Source organism: Petromyzon marinus, chromosome 19, assembly GCF_048934315.1.
Source record: "Petromyzon marinus isolate PM22_M1 ecotype Great Lakes invasive population chromosome 19, UKy_Petmar_22M1.pri1.0, whole genome shotgun sequence".
Lineage (NCBI taxonomy): Eukaryota > Metazoa > Chordata > Hyperoartia > Petromyzontiformes > Petromyzontidae > Petromyzon > Petromyzon marinus.
Genome location: NC_133685.1, coordinates 805,657 through 824,865, shown reverse-complemented (window position 1 = coordinate 824,865; position 19,209 = coordinate 805,657). Strand labels below are relative to the sequence as shown.

General features: G+C 58.2%; 1 protein-coding gene across 4 annotated transcripts in view; it reads left to right on the top strand.

Moving 5' to 3' along the window:
- The window catches only part of LOC116943970 (thyroid hormone receptor beta), a 125,395-nt gene that overhangs the window by 19,040 nt on the left and 87,146 nt on the right, over positions 1–19,209 (top strand). Inside the window, exon 2 of one of the 4 annotated variants that reach the window (XM_076068032.1) lies at positions 16,885–17,151. The exons of the other annotated variants lie outside the window; for them this stretch is intronic. The gene's annotated coding sequence lies outside the window, so the exon portion shown is untranslated. The remainder of the gene's footprint in view (positions 1–16,884; positions 17,152–19,209) is intronic. 4 annotated transcript variants of the gene reach the window in all.

Sequence of the window (19,209 nt, the reverse complement as noted above, 5' to 3'; positions counted from 1 at the left end):
TTTCATCAGATAACTGAGACCAGGCCACTTTAGGTTGGAATGGGGTCCTGGGTGTACACCCACCACCGGAGCGGAAGAATGGCAGGCGCATCTTACAGATGACAAGTTGATGGTCAGAGGGCAGATCAGTTCCACGGTAGGTCCTGGTGTCAAGAACATGGGCTCGCATCCGCTGGTCCGTCACTATGTAGTCCAGCAGATGTTCTTGCTTGGACCCGGCATACATCCATGATGTTTGGTGGATGCGTCGATGCCGGAACAGGATGTTGGTAATTACAAGCCCATGGGCTGCACAAAAATCTAGCAGCCTCCTACCGTTGTTATTGAGCTGATCTGGCCCATGCCCTCCAATCACTCCAGACCAGGTGTCGGCATCATGAGCCACTCAGGCATTGAAGTCACCCAACAAGATGACTCTATCCCGAGTGGCCACTTTAGCCAGCACCTGTGACAGGAGGTCATAGAAGGCATCTGACTCATCGGCTTTGCCTGCATCCCTCCACGGATGTTCATCTTCGGTGGGGGCATAAGAAACCACGACCACCACTCCTTGCCTCCGATTGATGGGAAGGCGAGCCCAAAGTAGCCTGGGGCTTACAGCTTCCCACACCTCACTGCCACGCTCCCACGCCCCCTTCATTCTTTTGTTCAAAAGAAGAGCCACACCCTGTTGTTTGGCAGTCTGCTGCCCCGAGTAGTGGACTGTCCACCCCTCATGATGGCAGGAGCCAGAACCGGCCCACCGGACCTTCTGAATGCCACAGAGATCCAGGCGGTACTGGTCCAGCTCCTGACAGAGGAGTGGCAGCCTCTCCTCCGCAGTGAGCGTTCGAACATTCCACGTGGCCACATGTAGTGGCTTTTCGTTGTTTCTGGAGGAGCCCCCAGGGTAGAGATTCAATCTCCTGGCTCCGCCAATTGGGGTTTGGCCATGAGACATCATAGACGCCTGTCCCCCCCGGGCCTCCGGCACAAGCTTATTAGTTAAATATTTTAAACGTAATTTAGTGGTACATTTTTTAAGGTGGAGGGGTTACCAGCCCCTCTCACCCGTCCAGAGCCCCCGTTCAGCCCCTGTGGTGGTCACAGACGCCATGAGGGGAGGTGCCAATCGGAATTGAACCTCCCCCCACAGCATTGTTCACGACAGAGTTGCCCGGCAAAACAACCCCCTACCTCCTCGCGCTGCCGGACGGGCGACGGGCAACTCTGGTTATGCACACATTCACACACAGACACGCACATCGTCTCGTATACCGATTCGCACACCTACGTAATTGCAAAGCGGAGACCTCCCTGTATAGCCTTTAACACTGTTTGGGCAAGTGCTTGTTAGCAAGCACCTATTAAGTAAGGATGGCGTTGCGCACGAGGGGCATACTTCACCATGCTGGTCAGTGTCGTTTGGTGAACGGTGGTGGGTCAGGGTACGGCAGCTTCAGTCGTCACTGATGTTAGCTGTGGCCGGAAATCCAGCGCAGGTCGCCGGGTTCCTAGCGCGGTGCGCTAACCACTGCGCCACCGTTCCACCTTCCATGCGTATAAACGTGTGTTCGCTCCCCACTTTCCATGTTTACTGTTATTCTCCTGACAAACACCAATTACACAATTGCTAATGACACCCTGCACGCATCTTGATTGGTAAACACAGACACGTGGAGTCAACACGGCCGGAGCGGCGGCTGAAGGAGACCGCCCGCGCTGTGATGTCCATCTTGTCCTGCCGGGAGCCTGGGGTCCCTCGCCACTCCGCCGGGCCCCTCGGACCCAGAAACCACCCTGTGGGGTGGGGGGGATAAAACAGTGGTTGTCACGTGGAGAGACTCGCCCTTGTCGTAGGAATGTGGACTTTCCACCGCTGCCCTGAAAAGCTGTACACAGGAGATGGCCAGCACCTCGATGCCTTCGGAGCAGGACGTCACTTCCGAGTCTTTTTTTTGACAGTGGGTCAAAGGTGGGGAGCGGTGGCGCAGTGGTCAGCACACTGCGCTATGAAATCCGGGCAACACGAGCCTTGGGGCTCCCGTTGACCTGCCCCCAACAGTCAGCGTGAAGTGTGGTCGCGGCATAGGGAGGCCCTCATCCAGCAGTGGATTGATTAACGACTCTGAAGTTATTGCCGTGTTCTGTGGATCATGAGACGCTCTGGGAAGTACTTGTGCACCGTGACAATAAAGTCACGTAGATCTGATCGCGCGCACATGCACACGCGTGCACCCAGCGAAGTATCGGACGCACCCACAACTTTTGCCTTTAAAGTGCAGGGAGGTGGGGAAATTGCCTCTTATAATCCGGAGAATACGGTGTTATTATTTTTATTATTGTTAAATGTTCTGGGTAGGGAGGAACACACAGCACACACGGCCGCTGTTTATTGTCTCTGCGCGTGGGAGTGTGAGAGGAGATCTCTCCTGGGAGCGCCGATGTTTGTCTTGCGCGCGTGTGCTTGTGTGCGCGAGTGCGTGTGCCTGAGTGCGTGTGCGCGTGTGTGCACGTGTGCGCGCGTGTGCCTGTGTGCACGAGTGCGTGTGCCTGTGTGCTTGTGTGCATGTGCGCGCGTGCGTGTGCTTTGTGTGCATGCATGCGTGACCTTGGGCTGGGGATGTGGTTGGGGTCTCGGTGATTTGGGTCGGAGCGTGGTTTGCGGTGTCGAGAGTAGTTCTGCACAGCGGGCATTTCCATGAGCAATCGGTCGTCACCACGATCACTGCAGTTGCTGCCACCATCGTCACTGTTACTGACACTACCGTCGTCTCCACCACCAAAACTACCATCATTATTATCAGAAGCCTCATCACTGCCAACACCAACACCACCACCACTGTTGTCATCGCCACCACCACTGTCACCAACACCACCATCACTGTCACCAACACCACCATCACTGTCACCAACACCACCACTATCACCACCGCCAACACCAGTGCTGCAGCCATCATCGCTGCTCTCACCCTTACCACCACCAGCATCACCAAATCACCACCGCCTACAATACTGACCACCGATAACCTCCACCACCACCACCAGCTCCACCACCACTACACCAAACACAAACGACAACAACGGCAGCAGGTCCCGTGACCGTCCGAGTGCACGCCATCTCTCCGCCTCACACCTGCGCGCCCCGCAGCCGTCCCTGATTGCGCCGCACGTGTGAGCAATTAGTCGTGGAACGCGGCGGTGGGGGGCCATGGGGGGCCATGGGGCCCGGCCGGTGGCTGCGGGTAGAGGGGGGTGGCGTGCGGGGCATTGTGACTCGCGTCACCGCAAGCCGCCCGTCCCCCCCCCCGTAGTCTTTGATGTCCCTGTCAGTTTGGGTCCGTGTGGCCGGGCGAGGCTCCCCGCCGGAGCGGGCCGACCCCGCTCGGCCTTGCAGGGGGGGGGGGGCTCTTATCCGCCGTCGTGCTTCCCCCCGTTGTCATAATGACGTAACGAGCTCTTATCTGTCTGCGCTCTCGCCGACGGCAGGGTAGCAGCGGCCCCGCGCGCCGAGCGGGGCCGCTGCTTTGGGGGCTCGCGGCAATCGCCGCCCGTGGCGCAGCGGCGGTCTGTCGCCGGCCCTGCCCCCCCGGTGCATTTGCACCGCCTGTCCGTAGACTCGCACGCCACCGAGGGACTTTCAAAGGGACCCACAAACCTGCGTAGAGATCTGCAGACTTGGCTGCCGCGCCGCCGTTCGTTTCGACCACCGGTCGAGGTCCCTTCCAGCGGCGGTGTCGTGCCCAAGCCCACGCCCCATTATCGATGGTCAGTAAACCTGCGCACGCTCTCTCATCCACGATTTCCTCGTTCTGTCTCTCGGTGCAATTCCAAGCATGCACCTCTTTGTACAGAATGTGTCATTCTTAGCAGCTCTCTGAAGGTGCCGAATTTTGACACTCGGCAGAGCAGAGCCTGCATCGTACTTTGCTTGGGAGGCTGCCGAGGAATTCCAGACGTTACAGCCTGCGTGCGGGGTGTCCAGGAGGTAGCAGCACAGCAGAACGTTATTGAATCTATCTGTGCCGCCTCTGAGTGTTACCGCTCTCGTATTGTTGGTGGGCTTTTCCGACAGCGTTTCCACGAAGCCAGTGAAAGGAATTCGTAGCCAAACATCCCGACGTAGCAAAGACCCTCTTGAAACGAACCTTGAGGCTCGGCGAGGCTTTCCTGGGTAAATAAAGGGCACTGTTATATGGTGCTGTGTAGGGTCAATGTGCAAGTGTGCACATAGACTGGGACACGCAGGTGTGTGCACATAGACTGGGACACGCAGGTGTGTGCACATAGACTGGGACACGCAGGTGTGTGCAGATAGGCTGGGGCACGCAGGTGTGGACATAGACTGGGACACGCAGGTGTGCACCCACTGGGACACGCAGGTGTGTGCACACTGGGACACGCAGGTGTGCACACACTGGGACACGCAGGTGTGCACAGATAGACTGGGACACGCAGGTGTGCACACACTGGGACACGCAGGTGTGCACACACTGGGACACGCAGGTGTGTGCACACTGAGACACGCAGGTGTGTGCACATAGACTGGGACACGCAGGTATGTGCACACAGACTGGGACACGCAGGTGTGCACATAGACTGGGACACCCAGGTGTGTGCACACAGACTGGGACACGCAGGTGTGTGCACACAGACTGGGACACGCAGGTGTGTGCACACAGACTGGGACACGCAGGTGTGTACAGGCCAGGTAAGCTCCCCTTGGAGCCGGTGCTGCGGTGGGACGCGCGGTTTGCTATCTCCCCACCATATTGCTCTTGGGCATGCGCTCGGGGTGTGCCGCCACGTGCCGTTCCGCACGATGTCCGACGTTTTGCTCTCCGTGCCGGGAACTTCTGCTCCGTTCCTTAAGAAGCTCCCAGCAGGGTGGAGCGAAACGTCGGCCATCGTGTCGAACGACACGTGGTGACATGACCGCGTGTCTTAAGAGCACCGTCTGTGTGCCGTCTGGAAACACGAATGGGGCCAACGGAGGTGCGGGTGGTGGTGGCAGGTTTAGCGGTAGCGGCGTTGGCGGGGGTGGTAGATCAGGCGATGTTGGGGCGGTGCTTATGGAGGCTGATGAATTGGTCATCATCGAAGGTACTGATTAGACACGTGGCAATTAACCCCTGCCCTCCCGCCCCAGCTCTGCGAGCTCGTGGTGAGTGGACTCAAGGATCGGTTATCGGCTCGTCGCACATCCAGCTCGTCAACACGGCTCCGTCCCATTGGCTACTCGTTCTTTCCCTCCTGCTGCTCGCCTTCGTTTCTCCCGTCGAGCCGAAGCCATCATTGGCGTCGTCGCTAATGCATCCGTTCTGGGCACGTGATTGGGTGTCATCCGTGTTAGAATTGATCTGTTACATCGTCATTGTCGTCATTCTCAGCCATGATCAATCCACTGCTGGATGATGGTCTGCCCAAGCCGTTGCCACCTCTCGCTGTCCTGCGATGTAACGATCTACCCGGCACCCGCGCACCAATGGGGTTTTCATCGCTCCATCTCTGTGGCGGACGTACTCTCAGGACGTGCTCGCCTCTGGCTGCCACCCAGTCACCTCTCATGCCCAGTGGCCATCGTCGTTTCGAGCGACGCGTCCTTCCCAAGCCGCAGTGCAATGGTTGCCTTTTGCCTGCGTTTGTTCTCTAATGCACGTGTTCCTCTTTTTACACTGTCAACATAACTGACAGCGTCCGAATTTTTACGTGCGCGGTGTTAATTGGGGGTTTGGTGAGCGGCGCTGCGCTCTGTGTGACGCATGCACCGTCGCCGCCGTTATGGCTGCTGTGCGCGGCCGCCTCCTCGCCCCCGAGGTGACCGATGGGGCAGTCGTGTGACGTCCTAACGATTCATCGATCCATCCCAATCGATTCCTCCATTGATTTATTATAAAGTTTATATATTTTGTTTTAAACGCTCTCGGTGCATGCGTGGAACAGACATCGCTCACTACTCCATGTTACCTGCCTGGGTGGCTCAACGGTGGAGCGAGTGGCCCGCAATCGGAAGGTCGTGAGTTTAAATCCTGGATGGTGGTCAGCTCTCAGCCCGTCATCCCTGCGGAGTCCATAACACGACTACCACCTTTTCAGAAAAACAACAGCATTCCCGTTCGCTGTCAACTCGACCCCGCCATACGTACGTGGACTCTCTGCCACCAGCACAAGGCTGTAGACGGGCGATGAGCGCTGTCGCAATGCTCCTTTGAGCAGAAGATCGCTTTGACTTGAAATGAGATAGCTCACGAGGGGCGGACGGATACGGTGGAGCAGGCAGTCGGCACGGTCGAGGCTGGATCAAAGACAATGCAAAGGAGACGGACAGCACGAATGAAAACGTCAGAGCGAGCCGGCACCGACGACTCGACGCACGGAACACGCGAATACAAAACGAACCGCACAGGGCACGAGACGGTCAACACGAGCGGAACATTAATGAATTAAATATTCAGCCCAGGTAATCGTGAGAGGTGGTGCATCTGGATGTCTAATGTGTCAATTGACACACGGCGAACAAGTGCGGGCGCACACACACACACACACGTTAAATCTATAACTCGCACATGGTACAAGCAGTTCGAAGCGGATGGAGCTCGTAACATCAACGATAGACAAGAGGCCTTGTCGGCGGCGAGTCGGTGGAGCAGACGAAGCGAGCGAGACTCCGCCGAGCGGGCTCGATACGAACGAGAGGCCGTGCGCGACAGATGGTGTCGCGAGAGCGGCGCACGCGGGACGCATTCGTGGCACGCCCGATCGTGTGAGCTCACGGAATCAAATCGTTACACGCACCCATAATTAATCTTGCCATCGTCATTATTCACCGTCGTCGTCGTTTGATGTCTGATGCAGAAACGGGTGCGCGCGTGCGTGCATACGTGTGCTTGCGTGTGCGTGTGTGCGTGCGTGCATGTGTGTGCGCGTGGGGTGCGGGGCAGGGTCACTGGGCGTTGCTGCCAGCGGGCCCATGGGGACATTCCGTCCCACTGCGCCGCACGGCGGTGGTAACACGCCCCAGCTGCCCGCACCGTACCTGCCGAGCGTGGCTGCGTGTGTGTGTGGGCAGCGCGTGTGCATGCGTGTGTATGGGGAGTGGTGGCGTAGTGGTTAGCGTGCCGCGTGACGAACCCGGTGACCCGTGTTTGATTTATGCTCGTGATCAAATTTAGTCGTGGATATCTGAATCGGTCCTGAGCCTCCACCGGTTTGACTCGGCCTTAAACGAGTAACTCCTGCGGTGTGTAAATATCAGCAGTGGAGAGACAAAGGTGGCCAAGCGCGAATCCGGCCACACCACCAACCCCCTCTTGTGCCGTGCCTGCCTTCATAGGTGCTCGGTAACAGCACTTGCCTCGGCAGTTTGTTAGAAGCGCTGTGGGAGATCCTTGTCTCTTTTCTGTTTGGGCATTGTGTGTGTGTGAGCATGTGTGGAGGTACGTGCGCGTGTGGTGTAGTGGCAAGCATGCAGCGCTACGATCCTGGTCACCCTAGTTCGCAGCCAGCATCAGTGACGAATGTCTTGTGCGTGTGTTTGTATGTGTGCCGGCCACGCATAGCTGACTGCTGATGAGAAACTGGATGTTGAAGTCGGTCTAGAGTTTACTTGCATTAAATCAATGCTGCTGAAACATTCAACTCCCAGAAGGCCTTATTGTGGCTGATGGGATGTGTAAAAGCAGCACACTTTTTTACGTGGAGAGCCAGGTATGGGAAGGAGGCGAGATGTCTGCCTTGGTATTTTGAGCTGTCTGCTCGCATTGTCTGGTTCGTTTGTTCTGTCTGCCCTGCCGGTCTCGTACGGCCCACCCAGTCCACGCTGTCTCGTCTCATCGTCTTGTTCGCGAGTGTGGGGCACCGCGTGAAATCCGCGCGCTGTTTGTGTGAGCGGTGATTAAACGACTCCTGCGCGCGCCGTCTGGTGCGTGTCTCTCGAGCGCCACACTCTGCTGATCCCATCTCTTGGCCACCTCGCAGCTGCAGCCTATAACACCTGATATTGGCAGGCAGTCTTCCCATCCAAGGGCACACCAGACTGGAACCAGCTTGGCTTCTGAAATATCAAGAGAAACAGGCTCATTCATATATACATTCACATACTGTCTGTATATATGGTGGTGTGGAAAACACCACACCCGGCCGCCTTTGTTTCCCCAGTGCTGATGTTCACAAATCGAGTTGAGGCTGAATAATTGACTTCGAGGAAGCCCAAGACAGGTTAAGTTACTATCAACATCATTAGCCATGACCAATCCGCTGCTGGATGAAGGCCTCCCCAGACCGTCACGGCTTTTGACGTAGCGAACCGTACAGCACGCCTGCACAGCACGAGGTGATTTCATCGTTCCATCTCTGCTGAGGACGTGTATCTGGCGCGTTACTTCCTTTGGCTGCCATTCCGACTTTAGCCTTGAATCCCGGCCACCGTGCTCTTGTCGCGACAAGCAAGCGAATTTGCCACCGGTGTTGTGGCAAGTTTCCACTTGACACTGGGGTTGCACGTGACCGGGCATTGCCGACTCTCACCGCGCGCGGACGGACGCGCGTTACAGACCCGGGTATCGGGTGCCGGGACCTGTGTAAGGTACACGGCCGGTAAATGTTTTGGCAGCACCGGAGAGACGGCGATCGATTGATCAGCGAGAACATCGGTTTCTGTCTCTACGCGAGAGTTATTACCCCGGGTGTTGCTCCGTTTCGGCCGCAGCATCGCCGTGCGAATCGCCGTTGTCATCGTTATCGCTCGTGATCGTCAGCAGGTGAGAGCCCATTAGGATAAACCGTGTCTTGCCGATTTAAAACAGAATTGCCGCGTTTTGCAGCGGCGCGCGCATCTCGCCTGTAATGGAATTCGCCGCCAGTGTTATTTAATTTATACAAATTGCTTGCGTTTTTTGCGAGAATTAAAACGATGGGACGGAGCGCGCGGGTATTTGCACGGGAACCCATTTGCAAGAGTAAATGAAAAGCAAAGGTCGGAAAACCTTGAATAAGCACGAAGGAACTCGCTGCGTCGGAGGAGCAGGAAATGGGTTTCGTATGAAATGGATGTAAAATCTATACGGCTGCGCATGTGTGGTCTGGATCTCATCGCACAAGCAAACAGATGGGGGCTAAACTATCACTCCTGCAGTCTCCCCCCCCCCCCGCATGGCAATGAGAACACGGAGACGGGGTTCTCATTACGCACGCACGTACATACGTACACGCGTGCGTGTATGCACGTATGTAGACACGCACTTTCTTTTTCTAAATGCACTGCTGCATGAAGGCCTCCGTGTGCTATGTGAGTCATTGGGATTGCTTGGCCTGACTTCGCCAGAGCTGGACCAACGGCCGGATCGGATGTCACTCGACGCTGGTGTTTGTTAGCCGTGGCCGGGAATCGCGCTCGGGTCGCCGGGCTCGTAGCGCAGTGTGCCGACCGCTGCACCGCCTCTCCTCCCCAACTGATGATGTCATCTCCGAGGAGTTATTCGTGAGAGCGGAGCTTAATTTGAGCCAGGTCCGGCGGTCTGAAAGATAACTCCACGCCGGGCACAACGCATCCAGTATAGCCGCCTCAATAGCCACGAGGCCACGAGTCACACGCCGCCTGCTGCGGTCCGTGCACCTTCCAGCGACACGCAAGAATGTCCGGCGAGGAATAAAAGGTCTTCAGTAAATGAAGAGACGATTTCGCTCTTGATGGGAGAAATCGAAAAATGAAGTGGTAGGGGGAAGGCGTGCGTGAAGGCGTACGTGACTGAAACCCGCGACCGCGAAGCCAAACGGGAAGCGGGCCTCGCGGGGTTGGTAGGCCAGGAAGCGTTGGAGCCGACGCGGCCACAACTCGTGGCCATGCGGTGTCGGCCGGGTCGCAGAGGAGCGTGGGGCGCGTTGCGGTTTGGCGCCCGTGGTTCGTGACGCGAGAATGTCAACTAGACGCCCGTGAGCGAGCTCTCGCAAAGGTCACCGTGGGGGTTAGCCCACGTGCCCGGGTTGTAACGTTACGCAATGACGGAAAGAGCGGAACGAAATCTGCAAAAAGCGCGTAAAGAAGCCCGCGGAGGTCAGAGGTGCGTTCTTGCATGAACGCAGAGACGGAAAAAGGAACGCGTGGAATGGAGAACAAGCGCAGGTTGAAGACCCCATACTGAACGCTCGACAAAACGAGACGGGCTTGGGCAGCAGGACACGTCACGTGCGAGAGGGACGGTGGCCGGTGGTCGAGACAAATGACGGAGCAGCAGCCAAACGTGACAAGGTGCTCGATGACTTCCGCCACAGAGATGGAGCGATGAAACCGGCTAGTGTGCGGTTTCGTCGTGAGGCTGCGAGAGGTAGCGATGACTTTTGAGAGGCCTTCAAATTTGAGTCACGTCAGCAGCGTGCAGCGCAGACCACCCATGCCTATTTACCACTTTCATCATCGTCATCATAATCGGCCATGATTAATCCGCTGCCGGATGAAAGTCTTCCCAAGCGGGCTCCACTCCTTGTAACCCCACGCTGTAGCGATCCACCCGCTGCTCCGTGTTCGTGGTGAGCGTTCTTTCGTGCGCTTTCGCTGTTTGACTTCCGCTCATATCGTGAGCCTCGACCAGCAGCCATCATCCGTTCGGGCCGCGACGCGTCCGTGCTTTGCTCAAGAGTCGGCGCGACGTTTCCTCCCTGCGCGCACCTCCCATGAGCACGGTCGGCTACGTACGGCGCGAAAGAAGTTCAGCACGCGCACATTCGTACGCACTGTGTGCGCGTACACACTGCGTTTACTGTTTAACCTCCCTGGATGCGCCCGATTGAAATCGGATGTCGTGAGCTCGGTGGGTTTTAGCCCGGTTAGCGCCCGGGAGGCTGCCCGGCCGTGGCCGTTGAGGTTTGCCCGGCGGCCGCCCGTTCACTGCCAGGGCGGGGGCAGCGGCGGCGGCGGCGGCAGCACCACTCGGCGGCGCCGTGAGCCGGCGGCGGTGAATGGGGTCGCTAGGAGACCCCGAGACAAAGGGGGCTTGGATTGGGCAAGAGTGGAGAAGTCCATTACGCGCGGGAGGTGGGCAGACCCCGACGCACGCAAAGAACGCCCGCGTCGCCTCTGCACGGGCGACACGCGCGCCAGCACTGTGGCACACGAGGGTGCGGGTGGGCAGCGCCGCATCCGGCCCACTTTGTCTCCCCGGTGCCGATGTTGACACACCCCGCCGGCTTCTCATTGCAAGCCGAGTCGACCTGGGGAAGGCCCAGCACTGGTTCAAATATACGCCATCGGCATTGGTCGTGAGCGAGAATCGAACTTGGGTGGTCGGGATTGTAGCGGAGTGTGCTGACCGCGGCACAAACGCTCTGCGTGTGTCTGTGCGGAGAGCCATGGGCACACAGACGGAGACGCACGTTCAGCGTTCAGTCTGTTGTGGGCGTACGAGTGTGTGTGGGCACTTGTCTTTGTGTACAGGTGTGGGTGTGTGTGTGAGACTAGTTCGACTCGGCCTTAAACGATGACCGCTCATGCGGTGTGTAAACATGGGCACTGAGGAGATGAAGGCGTGTGGTGATCGCTATGAGATCACCTATGAAGGTTGTGGGTTCGATCCCGACCCTGACGCCTGTATAATTTTTCTCCGGGTACTCAAGGGTTTGTCCCCCGCATTCCGGAACACGCGTTTAGAGTATTTGGCTGCTATGAATTTCCACACGATAAGCCACTTCGTTGGACTATCATGGCCTGGTCGCTTCTGAGAAAGTGGGCCTAACCTGGTAAAAATGTTTGTACGTGTGCTCGTCTGCACGGGTGTGTGTGTGCGTTAGCGAGCACCCATGAAGGCCATAGTGCGTCCACACGCGAACGCACACACGCGCACGCACGTGTGTGTGTGTGTGCGCGCGTGTGTAGAACGGCCACTGAACGGCACGGCGAATGTGCGCGTGACCGAGATTTCTGTGCCGGCAATAGGCACTCCAAATTTCCACCTCTGAAAACCACCTCTCTTAAAATGTCCATGCACGCGCGCGTGTGTGCGTGCGTGTGTGCGAGTGTGAATAATCCATTGTACCTCCCAGGCACTGTGGGATGCTCGGGTAGTAGTGTCACGGATGAATTGGCATGCGGGTATCCTCCTGAGCCTTTCCTCCTGCCGAGAAATCCCAGCGGAAGGGGAGACGTTTGATTTTTTTACTACTTCCGGCATCCAGCAGTAGATTGACCCTGGCTGATGACGATGATGACGACTGCCCTCTCTGATGTGGGGAAAGAAACCTGGCACTCCTGTCCCCGCGGATTTGTGTCCGATCCCCGAGCAGATGTCTGCCCCATCAGAGGGGGTGATACGTGCAGGGAGGGTTCGAGATTAGCGTAAGGGTTAGCCATTTAGAGTGAGTATTGGGCTAGGTTAGGGTTTGGCTAGTGGGTTAAGGTTAGAGGTTCTAAGTTATTGAGGGTGAGGATTTATGGTTCGTGGTTTTGGGTTTGTGGTCATGGTTTGCGGTTTGGGTTTATGGTCGCGGTTAGAGCTTAGGACTGAGGGCACGGGTCTGTAGGGTTGGGGCTCTGGTTGGCCGTCGTGTTACCCGAGCCATGGACTCTACGGCCACTTCTTGTGCCCCGCGTCTTCCGGGATGCCCACTTTGGGCCCCGGAGTTCTCTCCACGGCGTCCCTGCCGGCACCACAGGCAGCGATGGCGGCATGGCGGCGATGATCCCCGCAGACGCCGCTGCGCCGTGATCCGGCGCTGATGACGTGGCCCGACGTGGCACGTGCTTAACCCGCTAACGACTCCCAAATCCGGGACGCGGCGATAAACGGGGCTCGACTCGGCTAATGCGGAGACCTCGGCCGGGGACCCCTCCTGCCGGCCGCCTCTTCCTCCGGAGCGCTTGGCGACGCGGCCTCGTGACGACGTTGCGGCGTTTACTCCGCACGCGTGAGTGCGCGCGTCCTCGTGCCGGAGGCGCATCGTGCACTTTGTGTCGCGCGCAACGCACGCCGTTGAACTTTGCCCTGTGTTTACATCCCAGGTCTCCTTTCCCAAAGAGGCCGATCGCAATGGGATGCCTCCCTCTCTCCCTCACTCACATGGGTGGAAGAGGGGGGAGGGATTGATTGCGAGGCAGCGGTTGTTTGTGTGAGGTCTGACGGGCGTGCCGAGGCCTGTGAACACGCGTGCGCGTGTGCCCGTGTGCCCGTGTGCCTGTGCGCGAGTGCGCCCGCGTGTGTATGCGTTCGTGTGTATGTGTTCGTGTGCCTGCGCGCGAGTGCGCGTGTGCCTGTGCGTGTTACCGCGAGCCGCATGCCGTCTGTTTCTCGAAGGCGGCGCTGACCTAGATTTGGCAGAGCGGCAGCGGCTTCCGATACAATGGCGGCTATTGAGTGCGGGAACTGAGTTGGAGCGCAGAGAGAGAGAGAGAGATCCGTCCTCCATTGCCTCATCCCCACTCCTCATGGAGTCCAGAATTACTCCTGCACGAGACGGCAGAAAACATTCCAACAAAAACAAACAACCCCCCCTCTTCAAAATGAAGCGGTTACTTTTATTCGTTATGACCGCGCCAGGTTAGCCGTGGTCAGAGAGGGGCACAGAGTTCTGCGTGCGCGTGGGGAGCGGTGGCGGCACGGCGGCGAGCGGAACCCCGGTTCGACTCGGTGGCGAATATCTGCACCGGTCCTGGACCTCTTCCCGGTCCACTCGGCCTGAAACGAGCACCTGGTTCCGCCGCTTAACCATCGGCGCTGGGGAGACAAAAGTGGCCGAGCCCGGTCCTGGCCACCAACCCCGACGGAGACCCCCGACACCTCCGGCGATTTTAACGAAGCTTCGCACTGGCAGCCTCGAGCGCATGCACGCACGCGGGAACGCGGGCACGCGGGAACGCGGGCAACACGGTCGTCGTGCCTGCTCGTGGACACGGAGCGGGGGGAGGAAGCGGCGAGTACCGCTCGCGAGCGCTCCGCGTATTCCCATCTAGGGGAATTTGGTGACGTTCCAAGTCTCGCTCGGAGCGGTATTTATTCGAGAGACGCTTTTGAAACTTCCCCGTGCGGGAATTTGACAAGACGGGACGCCCCCCAGTCTCCCATCTCCCCACCCAGCCCCTTGCGAGCTGTGACCCCTCCGAGCATGGCGCCCCCCACCACCCCATCCTCACCCCCACCACAAATCGTCGACGTTGCGAGTCGTGCGGGGAGCCGGGTGAGCGATGGGGGGACCGGGAGGCCCCGTCGCCCTGCAGCAATTAGAGTAATGGGCGCGGGATTATTATGCGTCGCGTGCGCCCATCGGGGATTAATGAAGTCATTGTTCTTTGTGCCGCCGTTGCTTTATGCGAATCGGGGTCGACGAGAAACATTCCCCCAATTTGTTTCCCGTGTCATTGTCTGGCGTCATTGTCTGGTGTCTCCCGCAGAAGAGGAGGAGGAGCCGCATTTTAGCCGGCGCGCCTTTGGCCCGGAGTAGTCACGGCTCGTGCCTGCTTGGCTCTCCTCCTTCCTCCAACTGCCCGTGTCGGCGGGGAGGCTCGCGATCGTTATTGTCATCAGCGCTACAATCGCACTGCGCTCGCTCTTACTTTGTTCGCCCAGAAAGGCCCTTTGACTTTGGCGATGCTCGTGGCGGCCTTTCAAGAGGGTCCCACTTGGCAATTTTTCGGCCAGTCCCATTTTTTGTTAAAATACTTTTTTTTTTATATATATTTTTTTCTGGAGCCAGTAGTGCGTCAAGAATGTTCACACGAACGATAATTCGTACCACCACCGCAACCGCCATCGCCACCGCCGCTACAACCGCAAACACAGCCGCTGCAACCATCTCAACTGCAACCACCACAAGCGGTCCAATCGCCGCCACCGCAACCGGCACCACAACCGCCGCCGCACGGCTAAACCCCGCGTTAGTGGCACCCTCCTCGTGGAATGTGAAAGTGGTTAAAATCAAGCGTGCGTCTAGGGTTACGCAGCCCGCACAGGGAGCAGCCCTGCTCTCTCTCTCTCGAGCACACTGACATCGCCGTTGTGATGTGGTTGTGACGATCGCGGTTGTGGTGCGGTTCTGGTGCGGTTGTGGTGATCCCAGTTGAGTTGCGGTTGTGAAGGTCACAGTTGTGATGGTGACAGTTAAATGTGGCTGTGGTGATCGTGATTGTGGTGATCGTGGTAGTGGTGAGGTCGTGGTGCGGTCGCGGTGATTCCGGTTGAGTTATGATTGTCACAGTTGTGATAGTGACAGTCGATCGTGGTTGTGGTGGTTGAAGCTGTGTCGTGGATTGTTGCGCGGGGCGACGGAGAGAGAACCGCGGAGAATATTTACCGTTCTTGTCGATTTATTCTGCGGTTACCGCTACGAATGTTTCTCTAATTATCTCAAACAAACTCGGCGGAAGGTTTGCGACGACGATCGGTCCGGTGACGGCGGGGGCCCGAGCCCTCTGCTCACACTGAAAATAGAACTTTCGTTCGACATTGCCGTCCTTCGGCAATCGGCGATGAACGTTCATCGCCGTTGTAAAGATTCTGCGAGCGATTTAGTCCGAGCGCGGGCTTCCGCGCAGAGTAACCGGTTTGCCGTGAAAAGGCCGCATAACTCTGAAGCGGCGCAGAATAAACACGGCGGCCAACGCCCTACGCCGCCGTCGTCGTGCCGGAGCGAGGTGAGAGCCGAGCGGCGGCGGTGGCGGGGGGCGGGGGGGGCCGCAGCCTTGCAACCCTCGCTCTGGGAACCGGGGTTTGCCCGGCTCGCGTGAACCGCTGCGGCCGATGCGCGCGCGGCGGTCGTGCCGCAAAAAAAGAAAATAAAACAACAAAGCCGCCAAATGCCGTTTCCTCTTTTGTTCGGTTATCTTTATTGGCCGGCGTCAGCAAAGCGCGGCGTTAAACACGGCCAGCGTGCAATCGCGCCGATAATCGGCGAAACATTTTTGTTGGTAAAGTGCCGCGCAAAGTGCCACGGCGCAGGAAGCCGAGGGCTCCCGGGGTCCACACGGGACCCCGGGAGCCCTCGCTCGCGTGACAGTCGGTGGGGGGGGGGGGCGTCTCGTCGAACCGCGAGCGGGAGGACACGATCGATCGTGGCTTGGAGCGGCTTCGCGTCCGCTACGGATGTGCAGGCGAGCCCCGGGCTGCTCGCGTAGCGGTGAGGAACGGCGCGAGGGGAAGGGGGAAGGGGGGTACTGGGCTCACGAGGACGGACCGGACGATGGGGAAAGCCGAAATTCCAGGAAATGATTGCAGGGGTTGCTGGCGTGCTCCTGAGATGGTTAACGCCACCAATTGTGGTCGGCCAAGGTATTTGTTTTTTCTTGGGGTAAGTGGGGAGTGGTGGTGGGGGGGTCTGTTCCATCGTCCTCACCCACTTTCCACCCTTGCAGCTACCACTAACATCCACCTCGCCCCACCGCGCTCACCCACCCCACCTCGCCCCACCGCGCTCACCCACCACTACGCTTCACATTCGCGTGCGCGAGCTGCCGCCAAAATATAATCTCTGCAAAATCTCATTTTGAAGCGTGGCTCCGAGATATTTCAAATGGCGTCCCAACCCCGAGCCACCGCCCCGAACCCCCGCCAAACCTCGCGTCGCAGCGACGCTCGAAGCTCGAGAGAGGAAAATGAAACGAACGCAAATCTAATCGTGGGAATTGCCCGCTTTTCCTTAGGAGCCGCGGCGCGCGGCTTGCGCCGCGGGGTTGCCGAGCCCCTTTCGGAGCGCATCATTCATTTTCGCTCGTGGCGGCGGTGGCGGCGGTGGCTTGCCGATCGTTCCAGCGGTTGGGGTCGCGATGGGCGGCGAAATGGGAAGGGCTCGTACCGTCTGTCGGTCCGACCGACGCGGGCGATGCGCCGCGCTGCGTGTTGATTGTGAAACGCCGAGTAAACCGCGGCGCGCGCTGATTCCAAACTCGGTGCGGTGTTTGTTTTGGCGCGCGCTGGTTGCACGTGTCAGAGGTGGGACAAGTGAGGACATTACCGGCACTGGCTTCGAATTCGTGAAGGCAGTTCCAGTGCCTGGAACGAGCGGCGCTTCCCAGTCTCACCACGTCTGTCAGGAGACCGGGGAGACACGGGAGATTTGTGAGGCACTCAGGGGGCCTGGGGGCACGGGGGACCTGGGAAGAATGGAAGACCTGGGAGACGTCAGCACGAGAGAGACAAAGGCAACAAGGAATGACGCTCACCGTACCAACCCTCGTACACCATGTCAGCTTAACAGGTGCTCGCGCCTACAAAGCACCGGTTCAGATGTCGCCTGACACTGATGTGAGCTGTGGCCAGGAATTGAACCCGGGTCGCTGGCTCTGTAGCACAGTGCACTAGCCTCGAGGCTCCACTCACCCACCCCTACCATCTACACGCACGTGTACATTTATATACGCACACACGATGCTTGCTATAATGTTTCCCATCGCTGGGAATGGAACCCAGATCTCTGCTCGCTAACAGCCAGAGGTCGGAGCACTGAGCCGGCAACGCTGAGACCCTGGGTTTGAATCCAGGCAGCGTCCCGCCCATGTTAAACTAAACCGAGTTCTCAAGCGTAGCGGGTGGACGGTCTCAGCCCCCGGCTGTGTGTGAACCGGAGATCATTTGAAGGGCTCTCAAGGGTAGCTCTTCGATATCCGCTTCCGTGGGCCGTCCACTCGCACGAAGGGCTGCGCCGCCGAGTTCCGAGCGGGTTCTTCATCCCGTGCCACCGAGAGCGCGGCCGAGACGGAGAGGTGCAGCGGATGCAAGGAGCCCAACCGGCCCCCTGCGGTCCGCGCGGCCACGTGGGAGAGCGAGCGGGATCCTCCCGTCCGTGAGCTCCGCAGGAAACCTCGAATCCGGCGATTTCCAGAGCGGCTGTTTTCTCGAAAACCCGAGCGGGTTGTGTAAACACGGCGACCCTGCCCGCCCCCGCCACCGGCCGTAAATTGTTTGCGCTCGTTATTTAAATGTGCCGGCTGCGGCCGGCGTATTCGTTCCATTGCGTCACCAAACAAGGCGATTCATTTCGTAGGTGTTCGGTGGGGGGCCATGCGGGGTTGGGGGGTCATGCGGGGGTGGGGGTTCGGTTGTGGCCACGTGCTAACCACGGCGCCTCCCCTCCCCTGCCCTGCCGATCTGATTTGGCATGCGAACCCAACCGCTCTGGCCGCCCGCCACCGTCACGTCCAACTCCACGTTCGCTATTCACACGACGACTACCGCTACTCCTTCTACTACGACTACTACTATTATTATTACGAGCGCTACGTCCGCACGCCGTGTTTGTTTAGGTGGAGCCGTACGTGTGGACGCGGTGTGCGTTTCGCGGGGCGAACGCGAGCAGAAATAAATACGCGGACCCCGCCGTGGTGGGCCGGCCCGGGAGCCAAAATAATAACGGCGCGGTGATGCCGCGTGCGAGTGCGCACGAGCCGCCTGGCACCGTAGTTGTCGCGATGAAACGCTACCTGCGCTGCCCGTGGTGCGTGCGCGTGCGTGGGACGCGAGTGTCGTCTCTCTCTGCCAAACACGGCTTGGAACGTGGCTCGATGCGGGGTGTTTCCCTCCGGATAACCCCACGCGTGTCTACGCCGGGTCCCGTTTTATAAAAACATATATAAAAACCATGGTTGCTGAGTGCAGGGCCCAGAACGTCATGCGGCCAGCAACAGCACCATGATCGACATCGTCAGGCATAAGATTTGCCAACACGTGTCTGGAACCGAGCAAGGTTGTCGTCGTTTTGAGTAGAGCTTGGGTGGGAAAAGAGGGCAATGGGAGTTGAATTCCCAATTGGAGCAGTGCGAGGTAGGAAGCAGAAAGAAGTGGTGTGACCTTCAGGGTGGTGAGTGGCTGATGTAGGCGGGTTGATGAGTTGGTTGGTGAGCGGAAAAGTAGGGGAGTGAGTGAGTGATTGAGTGAGTGAAAGGGTGAGCGTGTACATTGTTGTGACCTGCGGTGTGGTGGTGGTTGTACGCAGCGTGGCTGAGACGAAAGAGTCACAGTCTGGCATAGACTCGAGTCCTCAATGCGAGCTGGAGAATCGATGAGTAACCATGGTGATGGTGATGGAGAAGTGATGAGGAGGCAAGAGAGTGGCTGGAGTGAATCGGTGAGTGCTGGATGCACTCCTTATCTTTGTGATTTTGCTAAGAAACCAAGAGTAATGGTGACAGTGCTGCACATACACACACGCAAGGCTCGTTGCGACCAACAAGGTGCGAAACCTCATCCGTGCTACGCTCTCCTTATCAGGGCAGTGTTATTGGCGGATGCGTTGTGTGTGCGAGCGCACTTCATCGCA